At 39.9% G+C, this 25,171-nt stretch overlaps 1 protein-coding gene and 1 pseudogene across 1 annotated transcript in view; both read left to right on the plus strand.

The window, feature by feature from the left end:
* Window positions 1–25,171, plus strand: part of Maged1 (MAGE family member D1) — a 106,102-nt gene that overhangs the window by 61,308 nt on the left and 19,623 nt on the right. The gene's annotated exons all lie outside the window — the stretch shown is intronic.
* On the plus strand, window positions 15,461–16,399 carry LOC101587041 (annotated as a pseudogene).

A 25,171-nucleotide genomic window follows, 5' to 3' on the forward strand; every position in this document is an offset into this window, starting at 1 on the left:
ACAGAAACCAAGTCAGTCCCTGATGGGCTGCTACCTGGAATCTTTCCTGCTCTGAGTTCCTGGGGGCTTGTTAAGGTACAGATGTCCACAGGCCCTGCCCCAAAACTTCAGAATCAGATTCCTAGGAAGAGATAAGATCAGAATCTTACAAGAAGTAGTGCATTGTGAGTGGGTGACTTGAAGAGAGTTTCATAAGGGGACTGGGTTGGCCCTGGCTCAGGAAGGACACCCATCCCCAGCATTGTGTCTGTTTCCACTCCAAAGCGATGGTTGTGTTCATTGAACTTTCACCTTTGGATGGTTCCTCTACAATACATAATTACTATGCTATGAAATTCGAAGGGTTGTTTTTGTTTTGTTTTTTGCCATGCTGCCGGACCTGCCCAGAAGATAAGATGCAAATTAACATGTAATAAAATTACAGCTGTTCTCAAAAAAAAAACCAAACTATCATAATTTTCCTGTAATGATAGAGGTATCAGAATATTTTAGGAAGACTCATGTAGTACAAATAGTTCAGTTAGGGGCCAGTGAGATGGCTCAGTGGAATAAGTGCTTTCCTGGCAAGTGCAAGGGCCTGAGTTCAATCCCTGGTTCCACAAAAAAAAATAGTTCAGTTGTAGTGTATCACACTAATGACCTATCAGTGACATATTTTAGAACTTCATCCAAATGGTGTAACAAAACATGAAGAAGTGCTTCTCAAATGTTACTGTACCAAAAGGGATCCCTTCATCACTATTTACTAAGTGGGAAAGGTTAGCACTGTACCTTTTGAGCATATATTCCTCTACGTGACACCTGCCAGAATTCTGAAATGAGTCTACAAAGGAAAAATTGATCAATTATATCTGGCTTTATATAAGGCCTAAACAATAGGAAAACTGTGGGGGGGGTGTATGTGTGGTGTGTATGTGTAAGAGACAGATGACACAGGAGAGAGGAGAAAGATGAGGGAAAAAAAAGAGAGAAATGAGGGTGAGATTGCATGGCATGGACATCACAGGTATAAAGTTCTGGTTGAATCTAGGCCATGTGTTTGATGGAGAGATGAGGGAATATTGTGTGACAGTGAAGTAGTGTGGGCAATGTGATAACAGGCAATGTGAGTAACTGAAAATGGTATTAAGTCACTGGAGTAATGAAGACAGAAACAATGTGACAGTGACAGTGAAAGAACATTTGTGGTAGTGGTGGCTATCACAGTGTGTACAGTACTGTGGAAATGGTATATAAGCCTTTGTGCATAAGGTTATGGGAGAATGAGGACAGAGTGATCTTAGTGGGGAAAGGACACAATGATATTTGAGTACTGGGAACTTCATGTGAAAGTGCATGGGGCATTTTGAGCAATGGGAAGATGTAGGGAATGAGTGAAATGAGGAAGGTAATGTGGTAGAGGACAAGGACTTGATGGGAGATGGCAGGTTAGTGCGGATAAGTGTGTAATACCAGAGGAAGTGAGAGTGTGCATACAGATGGGTACAGCAAACATGTGTGATCACATTGAACAAAAATTATATAATTTGGAGTGTGGAATTGATGCGTGTCTGAGTAGTGTTGAATGAAATGCAGGGTGTGAAATGAGTAGAGATTTTGAGTGTCAGTAAGTGTAGCGGTTGATGCATTGTGTCAACTTGAGAAGTTTAGAAGTTTAAGTGACTCAGCAGGGAGCCAGGATTCTTAGTTTATAAACATCCTCATCCTATGCAAGAGGTCATGGACATTGTGACTTGTACACCCCCACTGCGGGGTAGCTTGTTTATAGTTTAAGGAGGAGAGAGAAGCTTGCTACAAGCTGCAGCTGGTGCCCTTCCCTTGTCTCTTCTGCTGTTTGCTGCGGCTATGAATGCTGCTCTCTGCCATATGCCACTCTGCTCAGGAGCCAGCCAAGTACAGACTGAAACCTCCACAAACTGTAAGCCTAATAAACCTTTCCTTCCTTAACTTTGGATGTTGGGTATTTTGTCCCAGCAACTAGTAAAAAACAACTGAGACAGAATTTGGTACCAGAGGAATAGGGTCATTGCTGTGGCTAACCCTGACCATGTGGATTACAAGCCTTTAGGAATGGCTTATGGGAAGAGATAGGAAAGGCTTGGAGATGTCGCCAAAGTGAAGCACTGGAACAGCTTCGGCTGCTCAGTATGGGAGATTCTGGTCAGAGCTCAGAAGACTGATAGCTGGCCTGTAGAGACCAGGCTGGGGAGGTTTCTGCTGGGAAGAAGGACTGCATTGGTTGTTGGACTACAGATGGTTTGTGATTTGGCTTGGTAGAAACTGTCTGCATTTTGCTTGTGTCCAGAGACTTTGCCTGAGACTGAGTTTAAACATGGAGGACTGATTAATCTGGCAAAAGATATGTCAAAGCAGTTGAACATTGAGGCAGTAGTATGACTGTTTTTGGAGGCTTTTAGTCAGATATATGTTGAGAGGCCTTGCATGTTAGCTCAGTTGTTTAAAGCACCTGCTTGGGCAGAATCAGTCAGGTGCAGGGGTCTGCGGTTCAATCCCCAGCTCCACAACCTCGCCAGACCCACCCTTAAGGCAGCGTGAGATGGTCAAAAAAAATCCTTCTCGGATATATGTTGAGAATGAAGAGCAGAGCCCAGCTGGATAATTTAAAATGTTGTGAGTTTGGCCAGAAAGGAAGCTCCAATAAAGCGGTGGAATGCAAAGATAGAGCTGAGACAAGAGAAGGAACAGGAGAGTAGAAAAGATGTCCTGAGGGCATCACAGAAGGTGGCAGATTCTTGCTCTTTGCAGCTTCAGAATAGCAAGGGTGAGGGACTTTGCTTTAAGGAGAAAGCTACAGAGCCTCATGTTTCAGAATGGAAGCAGTGGCCACACCAGATTTCAGAATGGCGCTGGCATAGAGAATTTGTTGTTCGGAATCAGGGTCAGAGTGCTCAACAACCCAGGCACTCAACTCCTGCAGCCAAGAGCGGAGAAAGCCTGATTACTTCTCCAGCCCTTGGCATCATCCACGTGGCGTTGGTTTTAGGTGCATGAAGAATACAGGAGTTCTGAGGTTAAGGCTTCCATGTCAATTTCAGAAGAAGGCCTGGGAGGCCAGGCAGTGTGCCCCTGAGAAGGCAGTGTGTAAAGCTGTGTGTGAGAAGCCTATTCAATGGAAACTTCAAAAGTTAAAAAAAACAAAACAAAACAGGAACGTGGATTGTCTTAAGGACAGCTGCAAGGAGAGAGCAAAGCCAGCCCCAGAGAAAAGACATGGGAGCTACCAGCAGAAGTGCTGTAGGGGTGGAGCCATGTAAGGCTTTTGGAGCTCACAGCTCCTTACAGACTGCTTCGGATGTTCCACATGGAACTATAAGACTTAATGTCTGCCCTTCTGGATTTTGGACTTGTGTTGGTTCCAATTGTTTGTATCGTGCTGTGTATACCTTTTGGAATGGTAATGTTTATCTTGTGCCTTTGAATGTTGGGAGTCTTTAACTTTTCATTTGGACAGGGGCTCACAGCTAAGAGTTTGCCTTAGATGTGGAGGAGACTTGGGACTTGGACTTTTCAGCAATGCTGAATCTGTTAGGACTTTGGCAAATTTTAGAGATGGACTAAAATGCCTTTACACAAAGAGATGTGCATGAGTCTTTGGGCAGTGGGGGGCAAAATGTCATGGTTCTAATGTAATACAATGTTCAATTGGTAAAATGTTAATAAGCATATCTATGTACCTGGAAACTGGATTAAGGAAATGTCTCGTTACCATATTCACAAGGGGTGGAGTGTAGTGCTTGACACATTGTGTCAACTTGAGAAGTTTATAAGTTTAGTCAAGTGATTCCCCAGGGAGCCAGGATTCTTAGTTTGTAAACATCCTCATCCTGTGCAAGAAGAGGTCATGGACATTGTGTGAGTTCTACACCCAGGGTAGCTTGTTTACAAGGAAGAGAGAGAAGCTTGCTAGAAGCTGCAGCTGGTGCCCTTCCCTTTGTGCTTCTGCTGTTTGTTGCTGCCATGGTTGCTGCTGTCTGCCATGTGCCACTCTGCTTAGGAGCCAGCTGAGTATAGACTGAAACCTCCACAAACTGTAAGCCTAATAAACCTTTCCTTCCTTAATTTTGGGTGTTGGGTATTTTGTCCCAGCAACGAGTATAAAGTAACTGAGACACTAAGGAATAAAGAAGTGTTTGTACGAGAGCAAAGCAGATATGGATATTTGATGTGAGTCTGTATGAAGTGGAAATGGCATGAGAATATGTGAAAGGAGTTTTGGAGGATTTTTTGTTTTTTGAGACAAGGTCTTGCTGTATAGTTCAAGCTGGCATTAGAGGGTGTTTTATAGTGTGACATGGGCTAAAGATATGGTAGTGAATCCTTGCCACAGTGTAGGGATTGAATAATCACGTGACTGTGTGGAGGGTAAGTACATGGTGAGGCAGGTATGTAGTCGTGGTTACTCAGGAGGCTGAGTCAGGACATTTGCTTGAACCCTAGACTTCAATTCTGCTCTGGGCAACTTGGTGAGACGCTGTGTCCAATAATAAAAAAATAAAGAGGAATTGACCTAGTCAGAGAGATAAAAGAAGGAGGAAATGATGATGGAGATGAAAGAAAGGCATATTCAGAACTGAGTGGTTTAAGAGTGAATGGGGGGTCGCTAAAAGGGTATTCCTGGAAAAAGAAACAGCATGAACAAAGACATGTTTGCTGTTTGTTTATAAATTCTATTTTACTTCACTTAAAATATTTCTATTGTTACACCTTCAAGTTTACTAATTTTTAGCAGTTAATTTCAGCTGGTATATTTTCTTTTTTGAGACAGAGTCTCACTGTGCAGTTTGGGCTGGCCTTGTGCTCACTTTTGTAGCCCCCAGGCTGGTCTTGAACTCACAGAAATCCTCCTGGCTCAACCTCTCAAGTACTGGGATTACAGGTGTGTGCCACTATGCCTGGTTCCAGGGCTGCACGTGGTCGCCTGCATCCGGGGCCAAGAAGGTGCACCTGAGCATGGCATGTGGGTCTGAGGATTAAAATCGAGTCCTTGTGCTTGCCAAGTAGGTACTTATACCTCTGAGCTATCTCTCCAGCCCCATCCAGTGTATTTTTGTCTTAAAATATTATTCTTTTTATCTCCTAGACATATGATTTGAACTTATAAATATATCATATCTACTTAATATGATTTTTTTCCCCTAGGTTTTTGGAGACCTGGAACACAGTTATAATTTTAAAGTACTTATCTGTTAAATTTTACATCTATCTAAGTTTCTGTACAGTTTGTATTGATTAAGTTTTCTTCTTACAATGGTTCATGTTGTTCTACCGCTACACATTTCTGGTTATTTTTTATTGGGTGGCAGACATTGTGAATTTTATCTTTTGATAGTTTGCCTTTTGGTGCTAGATATTCTTGCACAAATCTTCCTCAGCTTTGAGGTGAAATGCACTTACTTGGAAGCCATTAGATCTTTTCAGGTCTTGCTTTTAAGCTTTTATTTTATTTTATTTTATTTTATTTGTATTTAGGACAGGGTGTGCAGGGTCTCACTGCATAGATCAGACTCATAGTGATCCTCCTGTTTACAGCCACCTAAGTGCTGGGATTACAGCTGTGCACCACCATGCCCAATCTCAGTTGCCCTCTCAGTGCACCCTGGAGATGGGGTTGGCACAGCAGGCTGGGGGATGGAATTCCCTGCCCCTGCATCTGCCTAAGCAGGCACTTTAATTCACTGAGCTATTTGGTAAGCTTTGTTACAGAGGAACACAGCGTAGTTTTGCCTAAAGTTTATTAGCCCTGACTACTGAGGCAAGGCCCATCTGAACACTCCATGCCATAGAACTATGAGGTCTTCAGCTGATGGGAACAGGCAGAGTCCTCATGCCTGTTTGAGTTTCTGGAATTTGTTTCCTCTAATTCTTTTGAACTTGTTTTCTCAGTGCCCCCGGTGATTCTTTCCTCAGCCTCTTGTAATTCCCTCCTGTGAAGTCACTGATCAGTACTCTGCTTAATACTTAATGGAAATCCTTCAAAGATCTCCAGAGGTCTCCCTGTGTAGCTCTGTTTTGGCCTTCTGAGTACTGTAGCAACCTTGATCTTTTAGTGTCTCATCTTTGGCACCTCACTCATTCTACTTCATTGTGGACTAGATTCTACTTCATTACTCCATGAATTACAACTTCTCAAGGATCAGGGCTCACCTGGTTATTTTTTCTTATCTTTCAAGGGTTAAATGTTTTTCATTGCCTGATATCCAGTATCTTGAAAGCATCAATGTGTCGTATTTTAGTGTGTCTAGTTGTTGGGCAAACCCAGTGGTGGTGTCTTGTTAGGTGATTCTTTACTTTTGCACTAGTATGACCTTGTCTACTTCCAAGGATCAGATAATGGGACAGTTGTAACCTTGACAGTTTTTGTTTGTTTGTTTTGGTCAGATGAGAAAAGCCTGAGGACTAGAAATTGAGTCAAAATCAGGGATTTAAGGAAGAATTTGGATCACACAGAATATGGCAAAATATTCTAAGCGTAGCTCTTCATGACTGTGACTTTGAAAAAAGACAAATTGGAAAGACATAGTGACTCCTGACTAAGATGTTCAAGACTTGAGATAGACAAAAGATTGGTTCTCTGCCACAGAAATTCCTAGAGTACAGTAAGTGTCAGAATAATTATGTTCTAGTCTTAGATACTATCCTACATGAGGGTGAAAGTTTCATAGGACATGTAGGTCATATTGTGGATTATATGAGTTGCAGACCAGATTCAGAAGTTATAAATCACACTCCAAGGCCTTGGTGGTGAGAATATACATGTGAACATCATTGAGGAAGCTTTAAGCTTCAAATCTTCACCATTCATCTGCAAAGATGAGTAATAGTGACATGGATGATTTTTTTAACCAGAGTTTGAATGTTACTCATTAGTATTAAATAAATAGTGAAAATAAGCCATACCAATTTAATCATTGTAAAAAAGCATTTAGGAACAAGTCAAACCTCAGTCAAGCATCAGAAAATGCTTGAATACACAAAATTTTAAATGTCTCTCTTCTCTCTTATAGGCCTCCTTAATTTCTGTAAGTGATGTCTGTAGATCTTTCTTCACATGGCATGGGTGAGGGACTCAGGAGAAGAATACCCATGTCCCTTTCTTTTAGGGACAAAATGCTGAGAAACTACTGAGAAAGTGTAGATATTTTTTAAACCCTACACATTTATGAATTGCTTTGCAGAAAAAGAAGTATTTATTTTACTTTTGGATAGCAAAGGACATGCCTAGCATTTTTTAAAAAATGGAAAAGAAAATTAATAGTGCACATTTTAATCTAGATCAAGAATTGATAAACTAAGAGATGTTACCAATTTAAAATATATTCTACTCCTACAGATGTAATATATGTGATGTTAACATCCTTAATATACAAAGAACATCCACAATAGGAGGGTAAATGACTAATAAATACAAAAAGGATTCCCCTTCATTAATAATAAAGGAAATATGGTTTAAGTCAACTAAATATATTTTGTCTTTCAAGCTGGAAAAGGTAATTTTAAAGCCATTGTTCATTTAGAGTACCACGGGAACTCCTCTGCCTTGTTACTAATCATAAAACCCTTTCTTGAAAGTATTTTGGTGTTATTGAATAGGAGCCTTAATATAATTCTTATTCCTTTGATTAGTAATTCCATTTCTAATGATATATCACAAGGTAGTAATTGGAGATATGCCAGATGTTTGTGGAGGAAAAAAATCACTATAATGATAACCCAATGAACAAAATTAAGTGAAAACAATTTTGTTAGTAAAGTAGATAAATTTACATACTTATGCAGGTATTGTATTATTATAAAAAAGCTTACATGATAGAACATTATGATCTGTACATGAGTCTCAGATGATGTGTATTCTTATTGTGAATTTACAAGTATGTGTGTGGTCATGGAATTAGAAGATACTATTTTGTGGACTAAAGTACCTGCCTAGGCAGAGTGCAGTGGCCGGTTCGATCCCCGTGCCAGCCCTGCCCTTGAGGTGCACTGAGACAGCGATTGAGCCTGGGCATGGTGGCGCACACCTGTAATCCCGGTGGTTGGGAGACTGAAAACAGGAGAATCACTACAAGTCCAATCTACATATTGAGACCCTGTAGACCCTTAATACAGAAAAAAGATACCATTTTACCAACAGTTTTTAGATGATCTTTGTTTCATAAAATGAAAACTAGAAATGTCATAAACTTTCAAAATATCTTAACTTGAGTGCAAATGTAAGGAAAATAAAATCAAGTTGGCTTTAGTCCAAAAAGTATGGAAGAAGGTTTTAAAAATTCTGAAGTGTTAATTTTGAGGAAACATGCTTTATGTTTGAATCTCAGGGTATATTTTCAATGCAGAGCTTTCAAGAAGGACTCATTGTTTCATGTGATTAGCCTATTGTTTAGTTACAAAGAAATTTGTATTGCATGCTATGATTTGTTTTAGTATTTCTTCTTCCAAAGCTGTTAAATTGTGATTTGTATATTATTAGTTTTACAATATGCAGTGATGTTTTAATCTAAGATAATGTTTTATCATGAGAGTACCATGTCTTTCCCATTTTTTATTAGTATGTATTTGCCATACATAATAAACATTCATCTGGGGGGAACTGGTACATATACATGACTCATTATTACTCATTTTCACTTCTTCCTCTCCCTGCCTCGTGTTGCCCCCATTCTTAGGACCTTTTTTGCATCTCCACAAAGTACTTTCCCTATCTGTTATCATCAGTCTTTTACTTTGCTTTTCACATTATATCTTGGGTTCACTTTAAGAAAAACCATGTGATGTTTAACCTTCTTTGTCCAAGTAATGATATAGTTCATTTCCAAGTTTCAGATATTGTAAGTTGTGTTGCTAGAAACATGGATATGCATGTATCACTGTATTTTTTTCATTTTTTATTTTTGAATTAATTTTATTGAGAAAGAAATAGCAATGAGAGTTTCAAAACAGGTTAGTAGGACAGTTACAGTAATTAATACATTGCATTTTTTTTTGTATTTTAGGGAAGGGTCTACAGGGTGCTCAGGGTCTCACTACCAGATAGGACTCATAGTGATACACCTATTTACAGCCTCCCCAGAACTGGGATTACAGGTGCATGCCATCATGCCCAGTCCCAGTGTGCCCTTGGGGAAGGGCTGGCACAGCATACCAGGGCATTAAACCCCTGGCCCCTGCACCTGCTTGCCTGTGCTTTAATCCACTGAGCTATTTGGCCAGCCCAACACTGCATATTGTTGTCTTCATAGTAATTATTCATAGTACAAGATGCACACATGACATCTTTTCTTTCCTTCCTTCCTTCCTTCCTTCCTTCCTTCCTTCCTTCCTTCCTTCCTTCCTTGTGTTTTTAGAGAAGGGTTTGAAGAGTCTCACTACTATATCAGATTCAAGTTATCTGCCTATTTACAGCCTCCCAAGAGCTGAGATTACAGGCACATGCCACCACATCTAGTCTCAGTTGCCACCTTGCATGCCCCGGGGTTGGGGCCAGCATGGCAGGCCTGGGAATTGAACCCCGACCCCTGCACCTGCTTGCAGGCACTTTAATCTGCCGAGCTATTTGGCCAGCCCTCAGACACAATATCTTGTCTAAACACTATTAGTACAAATCTTTCTTGTCATTTAGCTAAAAGAAAGTAGCTGTGTATCCTTTTTTTTTTCCTATTTTGTATATACATATATTTTTTTCACTACCAAATGGTCCTTTATTTGCATCCCCTTTTTTGTTTAGTTTTGTCAGAGATGGATATTCCATTGCCATTCAAATATTGTAGATACATGAATTCAGCAAAATAGTCCAATATAGTCCAGCAGTCCATGATAGTAGTGGGTTATCCGCAGAACTGGCAATGTCAGAAGTTGTTGACTGGAGCCTTTTACAGCTCAGCATATAAATATGGCTTTACTTTTTATGCCCTGTGTTTGTACTTTTTTGCTGGATGGTTAAGACCAAGAGATAAAGCAAGACCTATATAACACACTCTTCTGCATGCAGATAGTTTTCCCAGCACTCTTCATTTAAAAGGATATATTTTCCTCAGGATATGTTCTTGGGCGCTTTGTCAAAAGTCAGCTGATTGAAGGTATCTGAGAGTGGTTTTTGTGCCATAGCTGTATTTCTGTCTGCAACATTATGCTATAACTTGAAATCTGCGATTGTGGTATCCCTCTGCTTTACTATTGTTGCTCAGGTTGTTTTTTTTTTTTAAATCTTAGATTTCTTCTGATTCCATATACATTTGGGAGTGGGTTTTTTCTAGTTCTATGAGAAATGTTCATGGAAATACAGATTTATCTCTATCATCTTTGGTAGTATGGCCATTTTGACAGTATTGTTTCTGTCTAATTTTTAATTAGACAAACAATATCTAATTTTCAATTCCTCTTTGGTCTTTTTTTTCAGAGTACAATAGTTTTCATTATAGAGGTCTTTCACTTCCTTGGTTAGGTTAATTCTTAGATAGTTAATTTTTTTCTTCAAAGCTACCATGAATGCAATTGTTTGCCTGATTTCTTTCTCAGTGGGAACATTTTGTGTATAGGAATGCTACTGATATTTGTATGTTGATTTGGTATACAGCCACTGTGATAAGCTTGTGTATTAGTTTTGAGAGTCTTATGGTGTTGTTTGGGTCTTCTGTGCAAAAGATCATATCATCTGTGAGTAAAGATAATTTTATTCCTTTTTCTATTTGTATCCCATTTATTTATTTCTCTTTTCCAGTTGCTTTGGCCAGAGTTTCAAGTACCATATTGAGCATCAGTGGTGAGAATGTACATCCTTGTCTTATTCCTGGTTTTAGAGGCAGTGCTTTCAACTTTTCTCCATTTAATGTGATGTTGGCTGTGGTTTTGTTAAGAACTGATTTTACCAGTTTGAGATATAGTCTTTCTGTAACTTTTTTCATTTTTATAAAAATTATGAATAGATGTTTTATTTTGTTAAAGATTTTTTCTACTGTTGAGGTAGTCATATTTTTACTTTTGCTTCTGTTTATGTGATATATTACAGTTACTGATTTTTTATGTTAAACAATCCTTGCATCCTTGGGCTTAGGCCAACTTGGTCATGATACATGATCTTTGCATTAAGCAGTTGCATTTTGTTTGCAGGTAACTTTTTGAGGATTTTTGTATCTGTGTTCATTAAGGAAATTGGCTTGCAGTTTTCTCTTTATACTGAGTCTTTTCCACTTTTTGTATCCAGGTAACGCTAGTTCCAGGAATGAGTTTAGAAATGTTTGTTTCCTTTCATTTTCCTGAAAGAATTTGAGGAGTATTGGGGTTAGGTCTTCCCTGAAGTTCTACTAAAATTCTGTAGTAAATTCTTTGGGTCGTGGGCTTTTCTAAGTTTATAGTGTTTTCATTATATTCTCTATTCTATTGCTTTTTATTTTATTTATTATTTTTATTTTATTCATACTTTTTATGTCTTCTTGGGTCAATTTTGGAAATTCATGTCTTGAAGTTCATTTATTCTAGATTCTACAGTTTATTGAAATACGTTTTTGAAGTAGTTACTTAGAATTCTGTGATTTCATTAGTGTATGTTATGATTTTGCTGTTTTTATTTCTAATTATACTGATAGGGGTTTCTTTTAATGATTTTTTCCAAAGGTTTAGTAGTCTTTTTATCCTTTCAAAGAACAAACTTATTTTTAAAATCCTTTGTTTTGGTTTTTTAGCCTGAATTTCATCAATTTTCACCATGATCTGTATAATTGTTTTCCTTCTAGTAGTTTCAGATTTGGATTGTTAATGTCTTTCCAGGGCTTTGGGATGTATCATTAGGTTATTTATTTGGGATCATTCTGGATGTTCGTTTGTTTGTTTTTGTTTTTTGGTGGAACCGGGGATTGAACTCAGGCCCTTGCGCTTGCCAGGGAAGCACTTATTCTACTGAGCCATCTCCCCGGCCCCTGTTCTGTTTTTCTTTAATATGAGCATTCACTACTCTAGCTTATCCTCTTATAACTGCTTTCTTTTTGCCCCATAGGTTTGAGAATGTTGGGCTTATATCGTCAGTTGATTCTAGCAACCTTTATTGTTTCTTCTGTGACCTATTGTTTCTTTAAGAGCGCATCATTTAATCTCCATTTGTAATTTCTGGTGCTCTTTTGCAGAAGATTAGTTTTAGTTTCGTTGTGCTGTGATCCTATAGTCTGCAAGAGATCATTTCCATCCCTTTATATTTATTTGAGCATATTTTATGACCTAAGATATGTGCTATTTTGGCAAAAGTTAGTGCATGCTGCTCAAAAGAATGTATATTCAGTTCTTGTTGGATGAAACACTCTGTATATAATCTGTAGAGTCTATTGATTAAGTGGTATGATTTAAGTCTGATGTTTGTTGATCTTTTGTCTGGCTGGCCTATTTGTGAGAATAGAGTACTGAAGACCTTCACTGTGATTTATATTGATGTCTATCTACCCTTTTATGTTCAGTTGTTTTTGTTTTATAAATTCAGGTATGTCAACATTTGATGCATTTCCTGTTGAGTTCTTCCTTTTACCAAAATATAGTGGCCTTCCTTGTCTCTTCTGAATATTAGCTTGAAGTCCACTTTGAGAATAGAACAGCGACTCCTCACTTTTGGGCTCCAGTTGCACTGAGTATCATTTCTCATCCTTTGACTTTCAGTTTTGTGTTTCTTTATGGATGAGGTGTGCCTTTTGCAGACAACATGGTTAAATTTTAATTTTCAATCCAGTGGATGTCTTTTGATTGAGGAGTTAAGACCATTCACATTGAGAATAATTCAAAGATAAAAGAGAATCCTGCCACTGCATTATTTTTCCAGTGTTGATTCCTTTAGCTTTTCATTTTGCTTAACTGCATTCCTAGTCAGATGTATACTTAGGTGGTTTGGTGCTGGTGGTCTTGATGTCTCTGTCTCAAATTCCCTTAAGTATTTTCTGCAATGCTGGTATTAATGCTCATATATTTTTAAAGAGAATAAAAAGCAGCAAAAAAATATAAGCAATACCGAATTTCACTAAACAAAATAATAGGAATTCAACAATGGTTGTTATATTGCATATTGTTGTCTTCGAATTGGTTGTTTAGATTACCAGATACAAGCATGCAAAACTGGTCAAAGAGGTTACAGAAAATTAAAAGGGAGAGAAAATTTTAAGTATTGTTTCCCCTTTCAATAGACAGCAAAAATCATTCAGTAAAATTATCCAAGCTATCTTGTATATATACATAATTATATTTTCCCCTCTTTCTGTTGTCCTTTTTCTCATCCCAGTTGTTCCTTCCCTTTGAAAGATTCTTTACAATTCTTTCTCTTTCACAGTATCTATTGTACCCTTCAGATTGACTCTTTCAGGTTCTTACACTAGTAAGACAATATGATGGTTACACTTGTGGGTCTGATTTATTTCACTAATGAGTATAGTCTCTAGGCTATGAATTTCTTTAGGGTTTCTTTTAAATGTAAGGTCTTTGTTTCTCCATCAGTATTGAAGGATAACTTTTATAAAATACAGAAGTCTGGGTTAACAGTTATTTCCTTTAGGACTTGAAAGACTTTACTCCAACTTCTTCTGGACTTGAAGGTTTGTGCTGAACAGTCAGTTGCTCTGATAGGCTTGTCTTTATAGGTTACTTTTTTTTTTCAAACTGCTTTTAATGTTATCATTCTGTGCTGATTTTTGGAGTTTTGATGTGGCATGGGGAGGTTTTCTTTTTTTAGTTGTGCCTGTTTGGGTTTCTATATGCTTTGTTTACCAGAAATTCCTATATAAGACGTGTGTGTGTGTGTGTGTGTGTGTGTGTGTGTGTGTGTGTAAAGAGGCAAAAGATAAGAAAAAAGAAGAATAAGACCACACAAAGGGCAGGGCCAGGGAGATGACTCAGTGGCACAGTGCCTGCCTGGCAAGTATGAGCTCTTGAGTTCAATTCCCAGCACCAAAAAAAAAGACACAAAAGAGTCGTTTCCAGGACTGCTGAGCTTGCCTCTCTGTCTGCAGGCAGAATTCTGTTAGGTTTAGGCTTCCCACCTGTGGTCATAACTAGCTAGGTTGTTTTGCTCTGTGCTATAATCAGACACCTTCTATTGTTTTTGGCATGGAGTGGGAGGGTGACTGGGACTGATCAAACACATGGTTTTCTAATGATCTCTGGCTGGGGAACTTTTAGAACCCCTGACTTCTGTCCTTGGGCATCCCTGTGGCTGTTTATACCTTTTCCTTCCATGCTGCTCCTGGAGAGTATGATATGCAACTGCCACTGATCCCACCCCTCCTATGACAGCCAGCTACAGACTCTTTTGACACCTGTCGTGCTTCGTGTCCATGCTTCTTATTTCTATCCAGCCTGCAATTCAGTGGCAATGAGAGCTCAGTGGGAGATAGCCCTTGTACTTGGACCTCAGTAGGGCCAATGGAAGGGAGATCACTGAGCTCTTAGCTGAGCAGATTTTAGCAAACGCTGGAATGGATCCTGCAACAGCACTGTGCTCTGTGACATTTGGAAGGCAGTGTGCAGGATACTCCATGGGCACAGAGCTTGGTGGTGGTTGGGGTGGTGGTAGGAGTATGCCCTCTAGCACTGCTTTTCTCTGTTTTGCCAGATCATGCTGGTCCCAGCTACTCCATCCCCTGTGTCTTTTTTGTGGTGCAGATACAGAACCAAGTCCTTTTTTCTGTCCCAAGGGCTCCTCAGTCGTTAGTCAATCCAGCCTTTGTTTAATTTATTGGCTTGGGTGTTCCTTAATCTCTAATCTGAAGGTTCGCACTCCTGTGAATATGTTGGCCACTGTGCTCTTTCTCCCAATGTGCAAAGAGATAAGACAAATTGGTACAGGGCAGTGAGTGCTCAGCTGAGATGGAATCACAGTGTGCTTCTTCCCTCAAGGGTTTTGAGATTTTCCCATGATGGTTAATTCACTGGAGCTGAGCTATCAGCCATGCTGACAGGGAGAAACAGCCCTGTTTTTTTCTTCCAGCATCCTTGATACTGAATATGAAACTTTTGAGTTGCCTTCATGTGTCTAGGTTTTTGGTTTGCTCCTATTTGTAAGTATTTGCAGATCCTGGGGTATAACCTCTGAGTATTCTTGTGCATGCTTCTACCTCTAATCCACCATGATGGAATCCTCCTAAATAAAATTTCTAAAACATTCTTCTAGGTGGTAAAAGTAGAAAAATATCCAGATCCTAAAGCTTGTTGGAGTTCTTAGGAATAATATAAAAAAATCTTCAAGATGAAAAACCTATAAACTGGGCTTCATCAAAATTCATAAATTTGCTTTGCAAAATATTCTGTTAAAAGGATGAAAAGACAAGCTATAAATTGTCAAAAACTATTTGTAGGCCCACCACTTCCGGTCTCGGAGGTTCCGCTGCAGTCGGAGGCTGCGTCCGCTGCAGCGGGTTCCACCACGCTCCAGATAATCTTTTCCTGAAGGAAAGCTGCCACTTCATATGCTTCAGAAATGGCTCTTCCAATCATTGTAAAATGGTGTGGACAGAAATATTCAGTGACCACGCTTTCGGAGGATGATACTGTGCTTGATCTCAAACAGTTTCTCAAGACCCTTACTGGAGTGCTGCCAGAACGCCAGAAATTACTGGGACTCAAAGTGAAAGGCAAACCTGCAGAAAATGATGTTAAGCTTGGAGCTCTCAAACTGAAACCAAATACTAAAATCATGATGGGAACTCGTGAGGAGAGCTTGGAAGATGTCTTGGATCCGCCCCCTGACAATGACGATGTTGTCAATGACTTTGATATTGAAGATGAAGTAGTTGAAGTGGAAAACAGGGAAGAAAATCTGTTGAAAATTTCTCGGAGAGTCAAAGAGTACAAAGTGGAAATACTGAATCCTCCCAGAGAAGGAAAAAAGCTGTTGGTACTAGATGTTGATTATACGTTGTTTGACCATAGGTCTTGTGCAGAGACTGGGGTAGAATTAATGCGGCCGTATCTTCATGAATTCCTAACATCTGCACATGAAGATTATGACATTGTTATTTGGTCTGCGACAAATATGAAGTGGATTGAAGCTAAAATGAAAGAACTGGGAGTGAGTACCAATGCAAATTATAAGATTACCTTCATTTTGGACAGTGCTGCTATGATAACAGTGCATACCCCAAGGAGAGGACTAATAGATGTAAAGCCTCTTGGTGTTATTTGGGGAAAGTTTTCCGAGTTTTACAGCAAGAAGAATACCATTATGTTTGATGACATAGGAAGAAATTTCCTAATGAACCCACAGAATGGACTAAAGATAAGGCCTTTTATGAAAGCACACCTAAATTGAGATAAAGACAAAGAACTTTTAAAATTAACTCAGTACCTCAAAGAGATAGCAAAATTGGATGACTTTTTGGAGCTAAATCACAAATACTGGGAAAGGTATCTCTCTTAAAGAAGCAAGGACAGTAGGCACACGTTCTCCCAGCCGTTATTGAAGATACTTGAGATCCATGACCTTTTTGCTTTTATGCTAGAAATAATGATAGTGCTGGACACTGAAGCAAATACCAGACTCCTTATTCTTGGTCTTCCAGTTTTTGTAAATTTAATTTTATATTTTTTGAAGATCATAGCAATATGCTTTAAAAAAATTCTTTTCCCCCTACTGTTACTCTTCAAAAGTATTTTCTCTGGCATTGATTATTGAAATGTTTTCCATCAAAAACAGGAAGAAAAAGTGGAAAAAATGAGTACTCATGTGTTGTTTTGTGACTTTAGATATATTATGTCTTATGTTTTTGTCTCACATTATTAATTGCCTAAGTCTAAAACCAAATCCATCTTGGAACTAGGGTTTTTCCCTTTAAGAAAACAAGCAAGTTTTTGAGTAAAGAACTTGGTTTGTTATGCTTAAAATTATCAGTAACTTTTTATGCCTTCGGCACAGACAGAACTGCTCCAATAGTTTCATCTCTAAATTCTGAGATGTCTTAGTTTGGTCTATGTGCGTCAGTGTTCTCTAGTAAAACCAAGAAACGTCAGTTGTGATACAGCTGTGTCATAGTATGAGAGATAGAAAGCAAAAGCCTGGGGACTAATACTGAGGAACAGAGTGTACTTCTTTTTAGCGGCTAAACAGAAGCACCCCTGCCTAAAACTGTTGTCATAAAAGCAGCTAAAGGCAATAGACTAAAATGGAATTAAAAGCAATAAATTTTAAAATATCACCAGTGCAACCCTAAAAAGCATGAACAAAATGGTTTTTGTTCTGTTCCAGCTATATAAGTGCTAACGCTGTGTGTCAGTGAAAATATCTAGCCATAAGATTAAAAATATTATATATTATTTGCAATGCTTAAGCCTGCAGATATGTAATGTGACCACTGTTTTGTGTTGACAGTATTGCTTTATACAGTTCTTATATTTGAAAGGAGTTGATCCTTTCAAATAAACACGGTGTATATTGTTCTTACGGGACTATTTCAGTGGTGTAAATAATAAATATCTTAAAAAAAACTATTTGTAATGCATACCAAAGACTCACATGTATAATATTTAAAATCCCAGAATTCAGCCTTTAAAATGCAATAAAGGGGAAAAAGTACAATCAGAAAATTGGCAAAAAACATGAAGACACATTTCATTAATCAAAGGGAATATATGGATGGCAAATAATCATATGAAGAAATGTTCAATACCATTAACTATCAGGGAAGCTGCAAATTAAAACCATGGTGAAATACCACTGCATACCTAAGGCTAAAAATTACTGAACAGATAGATTCTGGCAAGGTTTTGGAGAAACTGGATCATTCATGTATCCCTGATAGAATGGAAAGTGGTACAACCAGTCTAGGAAAATTTAAGAGTTTCTCATAAAACCACTATGCACTTACTCTAACATTTGTACTCTTGAGCATTTATCCCAGAAAAATGAGAACTTACATACTAACATGCATACAGATACACACTCAAATGCACAAACAACAAAAACCCTCACAGAAAACAAACAAAAAACCTCTCGTACATGTTTTAAGTTAAAATGGCTTTAGTGTACCAACATTTTTAGATTAATTACCCATTGTTCCATTGTTCTTTGCCAAGTCATTTTAGATTATAATTTTCAAAGTGATTTTAATAGCTGCTAGGCTAACTCTACCATGTTAGCATATGAAATAACTTTTCTTCCAGTTATTTATAGTCTTTCTACATATTTAAAAGTATAGTACAATTTCACAAATTATATTTTTATCTTAAACTGGAAATGATACAGATATTTTTTAGTGCATAATGGTTAAAGTAACAGCAGCATATCTATCATGAAATATTACATAGCAATAAAAAAAACTTGGACACAAGTTTGCAAACACACGGCAACTTGGACATAGCTCAGAAACATTCTGGGCTTGAAAAAAAGCTAATCTCAAATTATGACATACTGCAGTATTCTGTTTTTATCATCTCAAAAAGATAAAATTACAGAGGTTGGAGAACATTATTATAAGTAGCTTCCAGGGATTAGGGTTGGTGGTGGGAATAGGGAAGTGGTTGAGATTTGTTACTTAGTTTGACAAAATTTATTTTAAAGACATTTATTAGTAAAGATACTTATATCAGTTGTTTCTCTCTTCATCTTGACCTTAGGAAGAGTATGTAGAAGAGGGATATTAATTTAATAAACAGTGAAATGGACCAAAGTGAGTAGTTTTACTTGGCTTAATCTTTAACGTTAATGTAAGAGAACAACTTGTTAAGCATATGTACAGGTTGCTTTTCTGGAGATGCTATCTATTAAATGAGATCAGCAAGTAACTACCACCAATAAAATAGTTTGAAGCTGCCTACAAATTCCGTCATAGGAATTTTGAAGGAAATCACTGTATCATTTTACTATTGTCTGTGACTATGCTTTCAAAGATAACTGTCACATTCAAGTCCATATACAATACAAAAATACAAAACAAATACCCTATGATATACAAATGTAGGTGGAGGCCCCCCTGGGTGGGGGTGCGCAACACCCTTACCCCGCCTCTGTATCACTTGTTAGCAGGTACAGCCATCTACCATGCAGAGGGGCAAATGCAGGGCTGCTGGGGGCTTGTGGTACACAGGCCACTGCAGTAGGGAATCTGAGGTCTATGACGATGACAGTGGCACCAACACCTTCTGGTGAGTTCACACCTTAAATGTGCTGTTAATCCTTACCTGTGCACCAGGCTGTGTGGCTCTCCTGGAAGAAACACCTTAGGACACAGCCTATAACACCAAGAGGTAATAGGTGCCTGGCATGGAGGGTGGCGTATCCTCAGTCTGCCAGGGTCCCTTGCCTCCCCCTGAGTGTCTGAGACATTAACTGCCACTGCTACCTATTGTAGTCAGGGTTTAGGAAGGGAAACAATTTACTACAGGACACATAATTTACAGGGATTATTTTTAGTGTTCACCCAAAGAGTCAAATGCAGGGCTGGGGAGATAGCTCAGTAGAATAAGTGCTTGCCTGGTAAGCTTAAGGTCCTGAGTTCAATCTGTGGTACCACACACAAAAAAAAGCAATCAAAGAGTCAAATGCAGGAAAAAAGCGATCAAAGAGTCAAGTGCAGGAAATCTGTTCACACACTAGAGACCTAAAGAAGCAAGCTGAAGGCCAGGATCCCATGGCAATGTCTTGAATGAATCCAGCTGAAGACCTAGAGCCCATGGCAGTATCCTCCATGAATCCAGTTAAAGGCTAGAGCCCATGACAGTGTCTCATGTAAGTCTATAATGAGTCCAATTGGAGGCCTAGAGTCCATGACAATGTCTCAGGCAAGTTGATATATCAAGGATCTGCACTGAGAAGGCCCAAAGGTCAGTGGTGGAAGCCAGAAAGTCTGTGCCAGTGAGATGAAGGATCTGTGCCACCAGCAGGCTGAGGGATCTGCACTAGAGCCAAGAAGTGATGCTGAAGGTAAGGACCAGAGCTCCCATGAAGAGAACCACAGCCATCCTCAATGACAATGAGGACCTGAGTGCCTCGGACAGTGAGAATAGCCAAGTTCATATCAGCAAAGCCAGCATGACAAGCTTCTCCAGGAGAGTCAATAGCACCATCTTCCCCTCCAGTTCTGTTTTGTTTGTTTAGTTTTTCTGAGACAGGATCTCACTATATAAACAGGCCTTCAACTCAATATGTAGCCCAGGCTGGCTTCAAACTTAGAGTAATCCTATTGCCTCAGCCTCCCAAGTGCTGGGATTATAGCCATGCACTACCACATCCAGCTTCTAGTTCTCTTTTTGTACTATTGGCAATAGTCTTCAACACCAAGCACCGCACTGATTCAGTTCAAGTGAGTGTTACAAGTTGACTGTTAGTTAACCCACCATACTACTCTTGGAGCCATATGATGTTTTCTGCCCAGGAATGGTCCATGGGACTTTGGAGCATAGTCTCTTCCCAAGTGACCACAGCTTGCACTGCAGAGACAGGATGTGTTGTAACATCTCCAGGGTGGTCCCCCAAGTTGGCCTTGTTCTAGAGAGGTGCTGATACCAGCACTTTTTAAATATTTAAACCATTCCAAGATACCAGGTGGACATCTGGTGGCCACCTGTGACCTCATTTCTCAGGATTCTCCACACCACGCCAGTCACTAGAGTGATCTTTGCCTAGATGGTGTGGCCCCTGAGCCCATTCTCTAGTGTTTTGCACTAGAGTTCATGTTTTGTTCTGAGTTTTCTATCAGACTGACCTCTTCCGTTGCTGTTCTGGTCCTTGGCCTAGGTGCTTCCTGCCATTAGGGGCCAGGCTGTACTGATCTCATGGTGGAGCAAGGTGTTTGAGGCCCATCAAGCCTTGGTTGGTGGCCCCCACACATGTGGGACATGTTCATAACATCTTGAGCCCAGCACTTGGTTTTGAACAGTGAAGGCTTTAGTGTCTGTCATGAGGATTAGGTGGCATGGTCAGTGGCTGTGATGTGCACATATGAGTATGGTTGGCACCCCCACTGGGATTGGTGAGCTGTGAGGGTAGCTATAACCACATTGTGCAGCTCACCATGAGTGAGGTAAGCTTGAGGCCATGAGATACTCAGGCTGTCTGTGCACCACAGTATACCTAACAGATCATGACCTTGGTAAACCAGAGCTTCTGGTACAAAGTTGCTATCAGACTACCCAGGAGTAGCACTCACCCTGCCCCTCTGCCCTCTCCTCTCCTAGTGTACCCTAGCAGGCACCTACTCCTGACCTGTGCTCTCTGGGTTTTCCTCTCAGCTGCTGGTCAGCTCTGGCTCCTTCTGTTTTCCCTGCATCTTAGGTACCAGTTGCTCCCAGGCCCACCCCATCTGCCATGTCTAGCTCCACCATGCTAGGCCTCCTCTGAACCTTATCTGAAAAGCCTACCTGGCCACTTTCCTTTCTTGGCAGGCCCCGAGTTGTAGGCAGCCAGTAGGAGCCTATGTCCTCTCGTCTCCAGCTCTGACCTTGCTGCACAGGTGCTTGTTGAGGGGCCACTTATGGCCACTGGACAGTGCTGTGCAGTCAGGCAGCCTGTCAGAGGGGCTTTGGAGAGCTGGGTCTTCTGTGAATTCATCTGTTGGCCCTAGACATGGAGATATCTGTATCGTCTGCTGGCATAGTGGGGAGAAGACACCCAAGATTAAAGACTTGGTCTCACCTCAAGAAGTGTCTCCCAAGATCCAACGAGATAGCTCAGCAGACTAAGCACCTGCTTTGACAAACACAGGGACTGGGGTTCGATCCCCAGAATTGCATGCCACGCCGGTCCTGCCCCCAGGGCATACTGAGCAGCCACTGAGTCTAGGAGTAGTGGTGCACACCTGTAATTCCAGTGCTGGGTAGGCTAAAAACAGGAGAATCACTATGAGTCTGAGCTGCTTAGTGAGACCTTGTACCAAATATGTGAAAAAAAAATTATCTCCTAGGAACAAGGGATCTAGCTCAGGCTCTGTGTTCAGTTCCCAACACTGAAAATAACAAAACAAAAAAATAGGGTTCTATTGGTCAAAGATGCGAGGTTTCAATATCACTGGACAAGAATTGTCACAGAGGAAGATACCCCTCCCTTGAAGCTCACACAATGATCAGGGTATCCTGGGAAAGCCCTAAAGGGTACTACTGGGTTCCTGCCAGATGAGTCACAGCCAAGCCACCCCAGGCCTTGTCATCAGCACTGGGAAAACCAGAGACAGAGGGACCAGAGGCTCTGAACCCACAGCTGCTGTGTCTCTATGTGAGCATGCCCCCCTTTGTCTCTGCCCTCCCCAGTGACATTTGGGTACTTTTCACCTCTGAGGTCTGTGTTTTGGGGATACTGGACATCTGTCTGTCACACTCACTGCTCTCCCCTCATTACTCTTCAAGTGCATGAAGGACCTGTCCCTCCTGCTGTAATTCTAAGCATAGGGTCTAGAGCCTGCTCTTGGTTCCTCCTGGGAGACACTGGTCACCCCAGATCACACTGCACTGTCTCTAGCCTTCCTGCTTCTTCCAGTGAATTCACCATGGGTGCATCTGTCCTGGCTCCATTCTCATCACCTGCTCTGGGCCCCCAGGCTTCACACTGGTAGCCTGTGGCAGCTGGGTGTCTCCAGCCCAGGTGTTCAGGGCACCTGGAAGTTTCATGTAGAAAAAAGATGTATTTTGTCAAACTGGGAATCAAACCAAGGATCACACATGCCAGAAAAGTGCTCTACAACTGAGGTGTGTCCCTAGCCACCAATTTTTTTTCCAATATTGGGCATTAGTCCTATTCTTTTTCATTTTGAGACAGGGTCTCACTGAATTACCAAGTTGCTCAGACTGGGCTTGAACTTTTTTTGTTTTTTAATTTAAAAATTCATAAAATAGTACCATTGTTGTCTTCAAATTAGTTACTCAGAATACAAGACATAAGCCAAAGAATTCTTTAAAAAGATACAGATGGGAAAAAAATACACAGATGATAATGTAAGTTTCTTTTAAACAATCCAAGATAGATTAGTAGTATAAATGAAAAGAATTAGCATATGTATTAAATTATCTTTGAAACAACACATTATGTAATTTGGGGAACTATTTGAACATCTCCCTACTTCCTACTTATGTCTTCTACTTTCCTCTTTATTTGTATATTTGCGTATATTTTGTGTTTCTCATACAAGAGGAATCATCTGATACTTGAGTGTAACTTAACATTATCTTCTCAAATTGTATCTGTTTACTTACAAATGTCTCAGGTTTTATCTTTCTTTATAGAAACATATTACTGAATGGGTTTGATTCTAATGGTGTACAGATAACAAAACTTCCATATCCATTCATCTGTTGATGGATATATACCCTTTTTCCAAGAGCTACCTATTATATAAATTATGCTGCTTAAGAGTATACATATATTCCTGTACAATATGACAATTTTAACTCTTTGGGGAAGATACCTAGGAATGGGATAGTTGGGCTAAATGGAATTTCTGTTTCTAGTTTTTTGAGGAATCTCCACACTGATTTCTATAGTAGTTGTACTAGTTTGCATTCCTACCAGCAATGTAAAAGAGTTCTTTCCCCCCCCCCACCTTCTCACCAGCATTTGTTAGTTATTAGATTTTTTGATGATGGGCATTCTTTCTGAGGTAAGTTGGTATCTCAGTGTAGTTTTAATTTGCAGTTTTCTGCTGGCTACACATGATGAACATTTTATCATGCACTTATTGACCATTTGTACTTCTACGAAGTGTTTATTCATTTCCCACTTTTTTGATGAGTTCTTTTATTTTGAGAGCTCTAATTTGTTTGCATTGTTTTATATATTCACATTAGTGCTCTGCCCATGGAATAGCTGACAAAAATATTTTCCTGTTCTATAGGCTGACTGTTCACTCTGTTTACTTTGCTGTGCAGAAACTTTCTAATTTCATATGATTCCATTTGCTGATTCTCGTTGGGCTTGGATGTGTGGGTCTCCTGCCTTATTCTCCCAGAGTTCTGAGACCACAGTGTGTACTACCATCCTTAGCTTCAACTATTTTCTTAAAATTATTATGTATGTTTTCAAAGTTATTTTTTTTTCTGTATTTTTTTGGAGGTTATGAGCAGAATATATTTATTGAGAGAAAGAAAGCTCCTGTCCAAGAGAGGGACAGGAGGGGGGCCCGAGTGGGTAGTTCCCCCTTTTTTTCTGTATTTTAGGGAAGGGTTTACAGAGTGTTCAGGGTCTCACTACTAGATCGGACTCAGAGTGATTCTCCAGTTTAAAGTCTCCCAAGAGCTGGGAGTACAGGTGTGTACCACCATACCCAGTCTCAATCAGTGTCTCAGCATGCACCGGGGGCGGGGCTGGCACAGCAGGCCTGAAGATCGAACCTGGCCTCTGCGCCTGCTTGCATGCAGATGCTTTAGTCTGCAGAGCTATTTGGCTGGCCCTTAAAGTTAAAAATTTTGAGAAACAGGTGTTTTCCTTAAACTTTTAGATTAAGCCTCTACATCATTGTTCTTTTTATGTATTACTGATTTGGTAGTTGGGGTTTTTTTCCTGTATTTTAAAACAGTTGCATTATGCAGCCCAGCTGGCCTTGGACTTGCTGAAGTGAATGTCATGAATTCTGTCAAATGTATAAATTTGTGTGCCCACCACCTAGTGGTGACACAGAGGATTTCCTTCACCCGCTGTACCAGACGTGTGCTGCAGACCCTGCCCTCAGCCCCAGCAGCTCAGGTCTTGCTGTTTGTCATATTTCAAATGAGGGAGGCTGCTGCATGTGTGTTTCCTCCAGTATAGTGGCCATGTGCTGCAATATGTCATGTATCCAGGTGGACATGCACATTTATCTGTGTGATCTTGGGGGTAATGACAGGTTTTCTCACCCTCATATTTAATTCTTTGTTGTATTTACAAATTTAGTAAACTAGATCTCTGTACACATTGTGATCACCTCAAGTACACACAAGTAACATGTAAATGTGAGAGTATCCATTGTTTTTGTGTAGAAAAATATGCAAATCTAGCAGTTTATGTGGTGAACAATTCCATACAATATATTTGAAGATGCATTTTCCTTTTTATTTTCAGTACTTGTAATATGCTTTATTGGTCACTGTATATACTTACAATAAACCATATAATTGGTCTAATAAGAAATCCTGTGGTGGGCGCAGCGTGGGCCGGACCCTCTCCCAGCCCCTTGGGCCGCCCCCACCACTCCGCAGTGCCTCCCCCACCCCGCCCGCCGAGTAGGATTTTCTG

The sequence above is a fragment of the Octodon degus genome, unplaced genomic scaffold, assembly GCF_000260255.1.
Source record: "Octodon degus isolate 3935 unplaced genomic scaffold, OctDeg1.0 scaffold00412, whole genome shotgun sequence".
NCBI classification, from domain to species: Eukaryota; Metazoa; Chordata; class Mammalia; order Rodentia; family Octodontidae; genus Octodon; species Octodon degus.